Consider the following 15,000-nt stretch of genomic DNA (forward strand, 5'->3'; position numbering starts at 1 on the left):
TTATTTGTTATTTTTACTTATGTATATAAATGTTTGTCATTTTTTTTTTTTTTTTTTTTTTTTTTTTCTTTTTAATAACAAAATTCCGAAGAGTTTCTCTTTCTTCTCTACATTTTCAGAATACGAGCGTAGAATTTGTAAAAAGGTGTCACACACTTTCTTTTATACCGGAGGTCAACTTTTCCTTCCTGAAGAAAATCTCGGAAAATTTTTCTCTTACCTCTTCTTCTTCGTTCGCCCTTAGAATAAATATAAAATGTAAAAAAGTTTTCCCCGAAGACAAATTTTTCGTTCAAGACTTGAACAATCTCTCTCTCTCTCTCTTTTTTTCTCTCTCTCTCTCTATCTCTTATTTCCTTTCTCTTTCTTCACAAGCGTCGCACGAAATTTTTTTCTTTTCTCTCTTTTTTTTTCCCTTTCTCTTTTAAATTCTTTTTTCCTACGTTTTCACTTAAAACGTCACGACATGACCCTATTTTTTTTTATTTCATTTTATTTGATTTTTCATTCATTTTTCTATCTGTCCGATTTTTTGCTAATGCGTCATGTTAAATCACGAGAGAGAAAGAGAGAGAGAGAGAGAGAGAGAGATGAAAACACGAGGGTATCAATGATTTCTCTTTTTATTCTTCTATTTTCTTCCTTTTTTTTTTTTTTTTTTTTTTTATGTTTTACTTTATATCTTTTTTATTTTTCGATCGTCAAATGAAAAGCTCTCATTATAATTAGCGCCATTCGAGTATAAACTCGGAAACGTTCGTTGAAATTTGTTCCTTCGTCTTTTTTCCTTTTTTTTTTTTTTATCCCTCTTCGCCTCTTCGATATCTTTATACGAACGATTACGAGAAAGGGTGAGAAAGAGAGAGAAAGAGAGAGAGAGAGAGAGAGAGAGAGAGAGAGAGAGAGTGAAAGAGGGTGGGAGGGAGGGAGAAGTAGATATCGGATTTTACGAATCGACCTAAGTACTTTTTTTTCGAGCACGTGTATCGAAACATCGACATTTACTTTAGCGTTCTTTTGAGTACCCTTTCAATGGCTCTTACGATGTTGCAATTAATAAATTACGTGGATCGATAGATCAATCGTTAGATCGTTGATTTGATAGACCGTAAGAACGAACTCGATGAATTTTATACGGATTGAAAAGGTTAATAAAACTTTTTTAATGAGATTGTGGGATTTATGTGTGTGTGAGAATGAAACAAGTGAAGGCTAATCGTACTTACATTTTTTATGTAATAGAAACAAAAAATTCATTTATAAACTTTTATTATTATTATCATCATCATCATTTTTTTTTTCTTTTTTTATTTTAATTTATTATCATATTAATATATAAAATTATTACGGACTAAATATATTATTTTCGAATATTAATTGATATAAATTAAATAATTCATATATTTTTTTTTTTTTTTTTTTTTTTTTGGAAATAATCGTAATAAATAGTTGTCAGAATATTACGTAAAAATTATTATCAATCAACAGTATATCGATAATAATTCATATTTTTATTAATATTATAGTACTATATGGGGAACGGGAGGGGGAAGGAGATTAATTAATGGACGAACAATTTCTCTGTACTAAATAATTTTTTTCTACGATTTCTATAACAAATAATTGCAGATAAGTGTTGTCAGGATTTTCTTTAACATCGTTAGCGCATAAAATTTTTTTGCCTGAGCTTTGAAATGTGATTCTCTATGGGAAGTTTTATTTTATTGTTATTAAAATTATTATTATTATGTTTTATTATTTTTAAGAAATGTAGGATGGTCGTTACAAAAAAAGGCTCGCAAGCGAAAATAACAAACCAACAGCGACTGCAATGTTTTATTTAATTCATCATATTTCTTCAGTTATATCTTACTCGCCTTATCAGCAGAAGGAAAAAAAAGAGAGAGAGAGAGAGAAAAAGAGTGAGCTTTTTAAAGTACATAAAAAAAAATATATATATATATATATATATATATATATTTTTTTTTTTTAATACATACGATAAAATATGAATATACATATATATGTATATAATAATTTATAATAAATTTTCGCAGAAATTTTATGAAAATTGTGATATAAGATACGATGAGGGAAAACGGATTAACTTCTTAGGATATCTACTTTTACGTATGTATAGAATATAAACATGTATCTATAAAATATTTATATATATGTATATGTATATGTATTTATGTAGGAGGTAGTAGCAAGCTACGTTTCCAGGCATAATTAGATTCTTGTTGCATAACGACGAATGCATCGTAAGCAACCTCCGAGGATCCCCTTTCTTAGTCACGAATTCTTTTTCTTTTCTTTTCTTTTTTCTTTTTTTTTTTTTTTTTTTTTTTTTCATTATCTTTACTTTCATTTACTTCGTCATCATGTTCGATCGATCGATATTTTTTTACGAATAAAAAGAAGAGAGAGAGAGAGAGAGAGAGAGAGAGAGAGAGAGAGAGAGAGGAATAATAGTCTCCGTTTTTTCGTACCTATAAAGTATTTTATAATGCATTTTTTTTCTTTCTTGGTTTTTTTTTTATAAAGGAAAAAGTAATACACACACACACACACACACACATATATATATATATATATATAAAATTAAATACTTTAAAATTAATTGTACAATGAAATATAATATTAAATGAAGTTGAATTTAATGAAGTAAAATTAACGTTATAATAAAACAATAAAATTGATATTAAATTAAAGTAGAAAGAGAAGGGGATACAAACATTTATTTTGGTCTTTTTTTTTTTTTTTTTTTCCCGAAGCTGTGTGCTTCGTTAATATAATAATATACTCATAGCTTTTTAATTCGTGCGAATTTGCTGAAGGTGGAACGACCTTAGCGACATTACAACCGCGCCTTCTGCATCATGACTCATCCGTCCTTTTTTTTTTCTTTCCCTCTCTCTCTCTCTCTCTCTCTCTCTCTCTCTCTCTCTTTCCTTCTCTGTTGGACGTTGGAACACGTGTAATAACCACGAGTTTATTACAAGGTTTTCAAGTCGAACGAAGAAAGCTTTCTGATTTATAGAGAAAAATTATTTCGCTCATAAAGTCACGATTATGTTTTATTTTATTACACTCGAAAGAGTTCACTCGACTTTTTTCTTTTTTCTTTTTTTTTTTTTTTCTTTAATGATTTTTTTTTCCTTATTTCCCCCCACCTCCGTCTCCACTCCTCCTCCTCCTTCCGTCCGTCCGTCCGTCCTTCCTTCCTTCCTTCCATCCTTCCCTCGTCCGGATCTCTTAGATGTCAACGTTTCAAATGTATTCCGTTTCGTTTTACGTCTCTGAAAATACATACGACAGGTCCGTGTTAATGCTTTTGAAGGCCCTTTAGCACAACGTCATTGTGAGATCTCGATAAAAAAATTTCATCGACAAATATATTTTCAATCGAAACGAATTTTTATCTCTTTTCTCCTCTCTTTTACGATTTCTTTCTTTCTTTGTTTTTTTTTTTTTTTTTTTCTTTTAAGTTCATAGAAAATAAAAGGTCGATATTTATCATTAAAATGCATTTCGATAAAAGTAACAACAATCTTGTATACGTGGTATATTTATTTCTACAAAAAAAAAAAAAAAAAAAATAAAAAAAAAAAAAAATTGTCTAATAAAAAATTAGTTCGTATTTAAAAAAATTAAAAAATAAACGAAATCAAGAAGCGTATGTTTCTCTCTTTTGGTTTTGCTTGTAAAAAGTATAGGAGGCTATTTTTTTTTTTTTTTTTTTTTGTTTTTAATTATTGTTTATATGGAGTAAAAGTCAAGGCACCCCCGTCGGATTGCGTCTTATGGGTTTTGTAGTTGATACGACCCTGTAGATCCGATCTACCCTAGTTTTCGAAAAGAAATGTTATCGTTGAAAAAGGATTTCGAAAGGACGAAAAAGAAAACTAAATCGACCAAGAGAAAACGCGTTTTCTTATAGGTCATGGATTTTCCTTTCGTTCAAATCGCATTTTTGCAAAGTCACAGATATTTCACGTAAGCGACAACAAAATAAGAAGAAAAAGAAGAAAAATAATAATAATAAGAAGAAGAAGAAGATGAAAAAAAAAAAAAAGAAAAAAGATTATAACCGTTATATACTTATCTAATGCTTTTAAATTTTTTTTTAGAAAAGAAATTTCATAAATTTATATGGGATTATACGTATTGAAGGAAAAAAAAAAAAAAAAAAAAAAAAAAAAAAAAAATTGAAGAAATTTTTTCTCTTTTTTAAATATATATTTTAAATATATCTTTAAATATATATATATATATATATATTTTTTTTTTTTTTCTTTAAAACGTACATTATATAATATTACTTGTAAATCGTGAGAGATGAGTATGTGAGAATTAATTGAATTTGGAAATAATTCGTTATTATGTTATAGATAAATGGGAATGGAAGGGAAGGCGGGAGGGGGAAGCGAGAAGGAAAGATAGGGAAGGAAGAAAAAAAAATTATATATATACATATATATATCGATATTTCATATATTTACTAGAAAACCATATGGAACGAGAATAATACGGCAAATGAGAATTATTCGATAAATAATAATTTCGATGCTCGTAAAAGTCATGCTCTATTACTTCTATTTTAATATAAATCTGTATACATACGTACATGAATACATACATACATACATATATATATATATATATATATATATATATATATATATGTATGTATGTGTCGTCGAGAGTTATTAGCTAAGTTGTTAAAACGATCGATATATTTTTTTTCTTCTTTTTTTTTTTTTTATTTGTTTGTACGACCAATGAGAGACAAGAGTTCGAAATTGAACGAATGAACGAATATTTTTAATCATAATGACAGATATCAAATTTTTATTTAATTTTTAACGATTCAGTAATCAAGGTAAAATGATATTGTACGTTTATTACCGCTCATATCGTAAATACATGTCTTTTGTATTTTCATTAGATTTTTTTTTCTCGAATGTAACATCCCCAATACGATTTGATATCTTGTTTTCAAATATATAAATAAAAATATGAGAGAGAGAGAGAGAGAGAGAGAGAGAGAGAGAGAGAGAGAGAGAGAGAGAGAGAGAGAGAGAGAGAGAGAGAGAGAGAAAGAAAAAAGAACAGAAATGATTGAGTTATTAATCCTTTTATTGTTGATAAACAGATCGAGAAAGTTAATAAGTTTAATTTTTTTTTTTTTTTTCTTTGATTAAAAAATAAAGAAGACAAACAAAAAAAGAAAAGAAAATGAACGAAAAGGGGAATGGTAATACTTCAATTTTTTAATGTGCGATTATTTTTTTTTCCTTGTTTTTCTTTTTCTTCCTTTGTTTCTTTCTTTCTTTCTTTTTATTTTGTACACGAGGGCTCGTGGATTTGCATAATAAAATCGTATAGAATTCAATTGTGTGTGCGCGTGCTGTGTGTGTGTGTATGTCTATACTATGTTGAAAATACTTTGAGACTTGGTCCCTGAAGGATTTTTTTTTTCTTTTCCTTTTTTGGAAAAAATTGAAGAAAAGTCGACAACAAAGAGAGACAGAGAGAAAGAGAGAGAGAGAGAGAGAGAGAGAGAGAGAGAGAGAGAGAGAGAGAGAGAGGTAGGAAAAAATGGACAAAAAATAAAAACCTGGTCAAAGTAAGCGGAGTAGAGGGGGGTTGGTAGGGGAGAATTAGAGAAAGGATTGTAAGGGAGAAGGTTTTTTACGATGTGAGCGACTTAACTCTTAAAAAGCAAGTTTTTCGTTGCCTGCCTAGAAGGATTAGGACGAACTTTGTCGGATGAGAAACAATAGACGACAAAAGGGCAGCTCGAAAAGTTTTGACCGAATGCATGGATGGGTTTTTCTTTTTTTCTCTTTTTTTCTCTCTTTCTACTTTTACGTTTTATTTTTTTTTTTTTTGTTTAAGTTTTCTAATCAAATAAATGACAGTACCTTGGCGTTTAAAATTATACGAAATTTTCAAGGAAACGACCGAACGAACGAACGAATAAACGAACGAAAGAACGAACAAACAAACAAACAAACAAATCAAACAAACATACTGACGGATAGAGAAACAAACAAAGAAAGAAAAGTTTCAACATTTACATGGAATTTATCGTGCGAGATTGTAAATGAAATTTATATACATATTCATCTTTCGTATATTTAACATACGGACAAAACTTTATATACATGTATATATATATATATATATATATATATATATATATATATAAATAGTAATACAAGTGATGTATGAGAAAGGGTAAAAAGTGTATATCAATGAGATTTTATTTACATATATAGGTATATATATATATATATATATATATTTTTTTTTTTCTTTTTTTTTGTAATATCTAAGTAATAATAAAAATGGCGCAAGAACAAAACTTACATTAATGAAATTTTATATGCATATATAATAATAAGAATAATATTAATAATAATAATAATAATAATAATAAAAATGTTATGAGAAAAAAACTTAAGTATATTAATGAATTTTTATGTCGTTCATGCTAATATACACGTATATACATTTATAATGTGCATATGTCTACACATACAACCAAAAATATTATTATGTATTTTCAACGTGCTAGTTTCTTATCGTGCTTTTATCCGTAGTAAGAGATAAGAAAAATAAATCGAATGGGAGATACGATAAGACTCTTTAAAGTCCTTATAGGAGCTTCGTATCGATTCTTCCTAAAAGTCTTCTTTCACTTTTCTCTTTCTCTTTCTTAACTCCTGCCCCTCTAACACCCACCCCCATCTCATCCCCAGTTTCATTTCATTCTACTTTTATCGCGTGCCGTCAGTTTCCTTTCTTCATCCTTTTTTTTCCCTTTTTTTTTATCTTCCTCCCCCCTCCCATTCCGACTTTCAAATTATTCCGGTTGAGAAGACTTACGAGTCTTAAGAAATTAAAGACGCGAACAACGTTTTCAGAGGGTTTGTTTGTTTTAGAAAATTCCTCTGAGGAAATTCTATTTATTCTTAAAAGAGAAAACAGAATAATGTCCACTTATCCCCCTCCCTCTCCCTCTCTCCGAGGAATCCTCTTTCTTTCGCGAATCGATCGAACGTTTTAGAATCAGAACTGAACGATTTCGTCAATTTTACAAATATATCCGTAATTACTTTATCGTAAGATTAAAAAAAAGAATAAAAAAGAAAAAACAATGTGCGTTAGAAATTATAATTTATTGATCGAATGATAAAAACTAACGTGGATCCATAGTTGGATCTATAGGATCTAGGATTTAGATAGAAACTTTAGACATTTGTTCGAATTGGAGATATCGAATGGCGACAATTGACGAACGGTGATTCGTACGACGTGACAATGTCGACAATGTCAATTTGAACGGAACCGTAGAATGGATTTTGTTTGTTTATACTCGTGTTGTCGAGGATGGGGGGGAGTGGAGCGGGAGCCGGGGGCCGGGGGCGGGAGGATGAGGTTGAGTAAAAGGGCAAGAAGGATTGGGATAGCTCGTTGGAGTGTTGGTTAGACGAGAATGATTTTGTCGATTGTGCGACGATTCTGTTGGAACGTTGGGACATTTGGGTGATCCGGGGGGGGTGGTGGATGGGAGGAGGGGTGCATGATGTGGGCAAGAACGAGGGTGACAGACGAAAAGAGGGAGGAGAGACTTGTGTTAGAAACAAAGGGGATGCAGTTCATGAGGCATGACGGTGTCAAATAGTTCCTCCCCGTTCTTATCGGAAGAGGCAAATAGAGATAGATTGAGGGTAACATGCGGTTTTGAAACAGTTGTCCATACAATGTACCCTATGTCCTAATTGAATGTCAATTGACAACTGATCGTTTGCGACGTGTGTTAATTATTCAGATTAGAATCGTAGAATTTACGTCCGGATTTTTTTTTTTTGAAAGAAAAGAACGTGTATATTAAAGTGACAAAAATCGATACTCGAAAAGGGCACGAGACTCGTATTTAAATTTTTTGCGTTAAATTAAAAGAAGAAAGAGAAAAGAGAAGTACGTAAAAGAAATACAAAAAAAAAAAAAAATTTTTTTGTCCAGAAAAAATAGTATAAAAATTGATATACGAAAGGGTATAAAATTTGTATGTTTGAGATAATGGAAAAATTAATATGATATGTCTTTCCTCGAAAAGATTTTCCTTTAATAAATGAGAAGAATTAAAAGGATTAGTGCGTCGGAGAGAAGATAATATAATAGAACAAAAAAGAAAGTATATTTTTTTATTATTATTATTATTTTTTCTTTTCTTTTTTTTCTTTTTTTTTTTTTCTTAAAAATAATACACCGTGATCTTTTTCTCCGTGACGTTTGCTCCGTATTAATTAGCGTGCGTTTTTGCGACCGCGTGAATGTAAGTAAAATGCATGAATGAAAACGGTGTTAAGAAAACCTTGTAAAAAAAAAAAAAGAAAAAAAAAAGAAAAAAAAATTTGTCGAAAAATTTTGTTGAAACTCAAAACACAATTTCGAGGATTTTTTTATTTATTTATTTTATGTTTTTTTTTTTTTTATGACACATAAAATCTATGTATTATTTGTTTGTCCTACACTTGTTTCTGTTCTATCTCTTATCTCTCCGTTATCAGACCGTGACGACGAGAGATAAATGCAATTTCTTTTTCTTTCTATCTTTATTTCTCTCCTTTTTATTTCATTTTAATGACAAATTATGAATAAGAATTGTATACAATTTACATAGGCATCTGTATTGTCCTGACAAACGTACAAATAAACAGACATAAAAACGTATCTATCAAAAATCCCATAGATATCGTTTTCATAAAGGAAAGCGAAGAATTGCGAAAGAATAGAGAAGAGAAAGACAAGAAAAAAAATAAAAAAAAAAAAAAAAAAGAAAAAAAAATAAGAAAGTAAGCAAGCAAGCAAAATTATCATCGAACCGTTTCGTTCTTGCTAAAGCAACGATTAACCAACCAATTCTTTTTCGTAATTCTATCGTGTTATAATATAATACGTAATCATTTTTTTAACGATCGAAGAAGAATTCTATTATATTAATTTTCTTTTTTTTTTTTTTTCTTTTTTTCTTTTTTTCTTTCTTTTTTTTTCCTCACAAATTCAACAAATAAATGTCCTACGGTATATACATCTAAACATGATTTTTTGTTTCTTTTATCAAAGTTATCAAATTAAATTTGTTTTCCTTGTTCGATCGTAGATCATAGAATTTTATATTTCTCGTAAACATATATATATATATATATGTGTGTGTGTATGTGTATATATATAATAGATATTTTTTTTAATCATTTTATTATCATTATTATTTTATTGCTTCCATTTATTGTGAATATTAAATTAATTTAGATGATCTAATTTCCGTATAATTTAATTTATTATATCGCCGTTGATATTTCATTCGCTTTGCTTGTTTTCACGCGTTTTTAAATCGTATTGTTTATATTATAAAAAGATTTAAACAAATCTAATCTTCATCTTCTATATTTTTATTCTTATTATATATATTATTATTATTATTATTATTATTATTATTATTATTATTATTATTTATTAATTCATTCATGTTGCAATCAATATTTTCGAGGTCGATCATTTGGTTATTGTAATATGTTAATATCGTTTACATATATACATTATTATATATTGAAAATCAATTCGTTTAGATTCGTTATACGAAGAAATGTGTATGTATTTTACGTCATATGTGTGCGCAAAGTATGATTTGAAATAATTTCGGACGATTTTTGCCTCTTAGTTTCCATCCCCCGCCGTTCCCCTCACTCCCACCTCTTCTCTTTCTCTCTCTATCTCTCCCGATGTAACTATATCATATCTATGTGCACATATACAAAAATATTTTCCCGAAAGATCTCGTAGAAATATCGGCGATGAACATCGTGTAAATACGTACGACGTAAACGTATACATGTAAGTGTTGTTATGTCGTAGATTTGAAAATAGATCATAAAACATGAATTCGTTGTAAACATAGATTTTTATTGATATTAATTTGTTTATAAAAGATGTCGGGAATTTGTCGAACGTAGCTCTTCGATAATATTTCAATTTACAATTTCACGTTAAGTAAACGATAATACTTGGGAAAATGATGAATGATCGATCGATCAATTAATTTCTATCTCCGTGTTTTGCGATTTTAAATATAAATAAACGAACGAAAAAAAAGAAGAGAGTGAGAGAGAGAGAGAGAGAGAGAGAGAGAGAAATAAAAACGAAAAAAAAGAGAAGAAAAAAATGGAAAGAAAAAAGATAAAGAAATGAGAATACAATTTTCCATACGCGCCTGTTCTTTTATTTACATAAATCCGTATGTAAATATGGATTTTACATATAAATATTCAATATGAAGGATGTTTCAATGAGAACTCATATCTTTCTTGTTTTTTTTTTTGGGGGGGGGGACAGGGTTTTTTTTTTTATACAGATTGCAGGGGGTTATGTTTTATAATTCTATGCACTTTGGCTCGATATTTTCTAACGAGCTAGATAAGAGAGAGAAAGAAAAAGGGAGAAAGAGAGAGAGAGAGAGTGAGAGAGAGAGAGAGAGAGAGAGAGAGAGAAATACATACATATACAGAAAATGTAAATGAAACATATTTAACTATCATGATCTCTCTTTTCAGTGACATTGTAGCTTTGAATAAAATCGTGTTGTGCATTATAGATATGATATCTCGTGGCTATTTCGATGCTGATGTTTTTCAAAACTTTGTTGAGAGAGAGAGAGAGAAAGAGAGAGAGAGAGAGAGAGAGAGAGAGAGAGAGAGAGAGAAAGAAAGAGAAATAGAAGAATAAAGGAAAAAAAGGTGTCCTTCTTTTGAAATTGTCGACAACTGGTACAATGTCGCCTCTTTATATTTCGTTCGCTGAGCTTATTTTTACGGGTTTTTAAACCGTATTGTGCGTTTTACGAAAAGATTTAACAAAAAGAAAAAAAAAAAAAAAGAAAAAACAAAAGAGAAAAAAATATTCGTACGATTCTGGTAAAAAAAAAAAAAAAGAAAAAAAATTTTTTTTTCCCCCAATTTTATTTTTATGTAAATGATTTTTATACGTCTACGCTTTTTATTTTGTTTGTTTGTTTGTTTTCCTTTTTTTTTTTTTTACACGAGATTTCATATTCGGCCGAATTAATTATATTTAATTTTGACGAAGTACGTACAATACGATGCTCTTTCCGTTCTTTTTCTTTTTTTTTTTCTTTCTACTTAAAAAATTTTTATTTCCAATTAAATAAATAATCGCGTATACGTGGTAGAACAATTTTCACATTAAGTGGACGATGTTTGTATTTTTCTTTTTTTTTCTTCTTCTGTTTATATCAATTTATTATGTACCATTACGCATCTTACTCTTTTTTATCGAAGCATCCCATGTAGAGAGGAGGGGAAGAAAAAAATATGACCCCAGTTTGTGACCAATGCGCATATTGCGATATAAATGTCAGCTTTGTTTGCCCACGTAATTTTCACCTAGTTAGAACGTGCCCATTAATTTTCCACGATATTTCCAATACCACGATATATTTCTTAGTTGTCTCATCAACTCAAGAGATACGACATTCGTTGACTTAATTAATTACGTTCAATTTAATTCATTATCAAGACATTATTATTTCTTCCTTTCAAAGAGAAACTTTATATGTATATGTATATATATATATATATATATATATATATATATATATATCTTTCGAAAATTCGCCCAATCAATTTAATCTATATACTTAAACATTTCGTATATACTTACGGATGTTTACGTTACTCGGCCGAATTTCTACGTTACCGAATACGGTACGAGAAATGTAAACGATCGATTGAAATTTGTTTAGTCTTGGCAAAGAACGAACTTGGTGTCGACGAAAATTGATCCTCCCCTTACGTTTCTCTTGAAATTTATTTTCTCTCTCCTTTTTTTTCTTTTTTTTTTTTTTTTTTTCTTTTTTTGGTAAATATCCCGAAAAAAGAAGAAGGAGAAGAAAAAAAAATGAAAATAATTAAAAACGTAACGTGATAGGAAAATTAAAGGGAGGAAATTGCTCGAAGATTTGATAATAACGTTAACAGTAACATTATTCTTATCGACTTTAAATATATTGATTCAATTGGTTAATGTATATATGTATATATATATATATGTACACACCTACATTGACACATACATACACTTACTTACTTATATATGTATATATAGAGGTGTACGTTTGAGTAATAGTATTATATTATAGTCTATACATCATTCTGTTTTATTTTATGTACTTCGCGAATACGATTATGTTAGACAATACAAAGCTTTATATATATATATAAGTTTGGGTATGTTTGTATATATATATATATATATATATATATATATATATGTATGTATGTATGTATGTATGTATGTATAAACGTTATGACTGAAGATTGTCGTAAGTATGTAACACACGTCACTTGGAGACTCAGGGGTACGTTGTACATATGTATGGCTTCCTCTTTTTTCTTATCTACCTTTCTACATCGTCATTTTATGAGAGAGGAAAAAGAACGATTGATCGTCTAGAAAATGTAAAATTTTAAATCGACAAATAAAAACTTTATTATTTCATAAATTTATCATATAATATTATCGAATAGATTTTTTCTACTGAGCATAATTACTGAATATTTTTCTTTTTCTTTTTTTCTTTTCTTTTTTTTTTTTTTTTTTTTTTTAAATGTTAATATCACATATCGTTTAGTAACTTTGCCATTTAAATATTGTTTATAATAGAAAATTTTATATTTTATTTATTTTTTTTTTTTTATATTTAATTTGTTCCTTTTCAAAATTAATTATTATTGTTTCGTATCGGGAAATTAATTTTTTCTAACAGTTTTCTTTTTTTTCTTTTCTTTCATCTATATTATAATTTTTTTTTCTTTTTAAATTACGTAATTCTTTTATTGGGGATTATTATATTGTTGTTAATTCATGTTTGCAAAATCAATTTTTGTAAGAAAAAAAATATATATATATATATATATATATATATATACATATTACTTATTACAAGTTTTAAGTTATATAATTGATATTTTGAGAAATAAAAAAAAAAAAACCAATTAGATTAGTAAAAGGTTATTATAGTTTTAAATTAGATTAAAAACCGGTTTAAAGTTCCATTGGATTTTAATAATATATTAGGGTAAAGTTTTATTACGTACAGTTTATATTAAAAAAAATCAGATTATAAAGCATTAACACGTTCAAATTGATACGATAGTTATGATAATTATGATAATTATGATATATACAATACAAATTTCACTTTATATCATTTATTTTCTAAAGATAAGAAAGGAAGAAAGGAAAGAAAACAAAAAAAAATAATAAATTAGATTATAAAGAGTCGTAACATATATACGATAAATATTTACATACATGCATATATAATGCAATTGTAAATATTATAAATGTCACGTATGTATAAAAATATTTTTTTAATGACAAAAAAAAAGGAAAGAAAATAAATCAAATTATAAAGTATTAAAGTTCGTACAAATATTATAATAATAAATATGCAGTACTAAGTATCGTATGATTTATTTTTTCGAAAATGACGAAAAAGAAATGGAAAGGTGGGGGAAAAGAAAAAAAAAAAAGAAGAAAGAAAAAAAAGAAAAATAGAAAGAAGAAAAACAATACAATTATAATAAGTTATAAACTAATTAATAGTTATCAGAGGAGGGTAGGCGAGGGTGGGGCGGGCGGGGGGCGGAAATGGGGTTGGAGGAGGGTAAGGTGGTGGTTAAGTGTTCAAATGGTCATAATGGAAATTAATTGTTCCTCAAATAGAATATCTCCGATTGGAAACAGTAGTCCTACATACTACTACATACGACAATGATATTTGCTATTCCAGTGGCTGTTCACCAATACGATTAAGGTACGCGTTTGTGAGCACACAGAAGCACCAGGGGATTTCTCTCTGACGTATTGTTGTAGTTAACACGTAGATCGAACTTCGTACTTTAACATTAGAGATAATTCCTCTCATTTTTACAATTTGATTCCACATACCATTATAATATTATATATATATATATATATATATATATATATATGTATGCATATATGTATGTATATATACGGTCACTCATCCCCTCCTTCCTTTCGCCTAATCATCCTTCCATTAAATCCGAATTTATTTCTGATCTAACATTATCAAACGAACGATCATCATTCAATATCTTTAATTTTTTTACAATTTGATTCTCTTTTTTTTCTCTCTGTCGAATTATTCTTTTAATTTCATTGAAAAAAGTCAAAGAATATTAAGAAATAATTTTTTTTCGTTATTGTTTCTTTAATAAAATTCTTCATAAATTTTTTTCGACGGAGATACACACACGCGTACACACATATGCTCGCTTGCTCGTATTTATACGTGGAATATTTATAAAGGATAAATTTATATAATTATCATGAAATATTTTATCTGAAAAAGAAAAAAAAAAAAAAGAAAAGAAAACAAAAAGGAAGGGGAAAGAGAACAACGAACGATACATTTATTGCTGTTATAATATATCACAATTTATCATTGAATGGAACAAATGTGTAATATCAAAATTATTTTATTAACATTTTTTTCTTTCTTTCTTCTTTCTTCTTCTTCTTTTTTTTTTTTTTTTTGAAGGATAACACAGGGATTTTCGTTAATATTATTTTCGAAAATTATTAGTATATAGTTCGGCCATGCATTTTAATGCGTTAAATGATATCGATAACGTATTAATATATATATATATATATATATATATATATATATATATATAAATGAAATACCTTTTCATATATATATTTTATATACTCTAGGAACTGCACAATGTACTATACAACGCTCAATAATTTCCATATGATATAAAATATATATATATATATATATATATTTATATATACATATACATATCTGTAGTAATTGGGAAGTTTCCTTCTGAATGGAAATTTACGTAAGTCCGATCCTTTCATGCTCTATAA

General features: G+C 28.1%; 1 protein-coding gene across 5 annotated transcripts in view; it reads left to right on the forward strand.

Moving 5' to 3' along the window:
• The window catches only part of LOC118442773 (kinesin-like protein KIF13A), a 116,090-nt gene that overhangs the window by 8,097 nt on the left and 92,993 nt on the right, over positions 1-15,000 (forward strand). The gene's annotated exons all lie outside the window — the stretch shown is intronic.

The sequence above is a fragment of the Vespa mandarinia genome, chromosome 22 (assembly GCF_050613455.1).
Source record: "Vespa mandarinia isolate Hongniang chromosome 22, ASM5061345v1, whole genome shotgun sequence".
Lineage (NCBI taxonomy): Eukaryota > Metazoa > Arthropoda > Insecta > Hymenoptera > Vespidae > Vespa > Vespa mandarinia.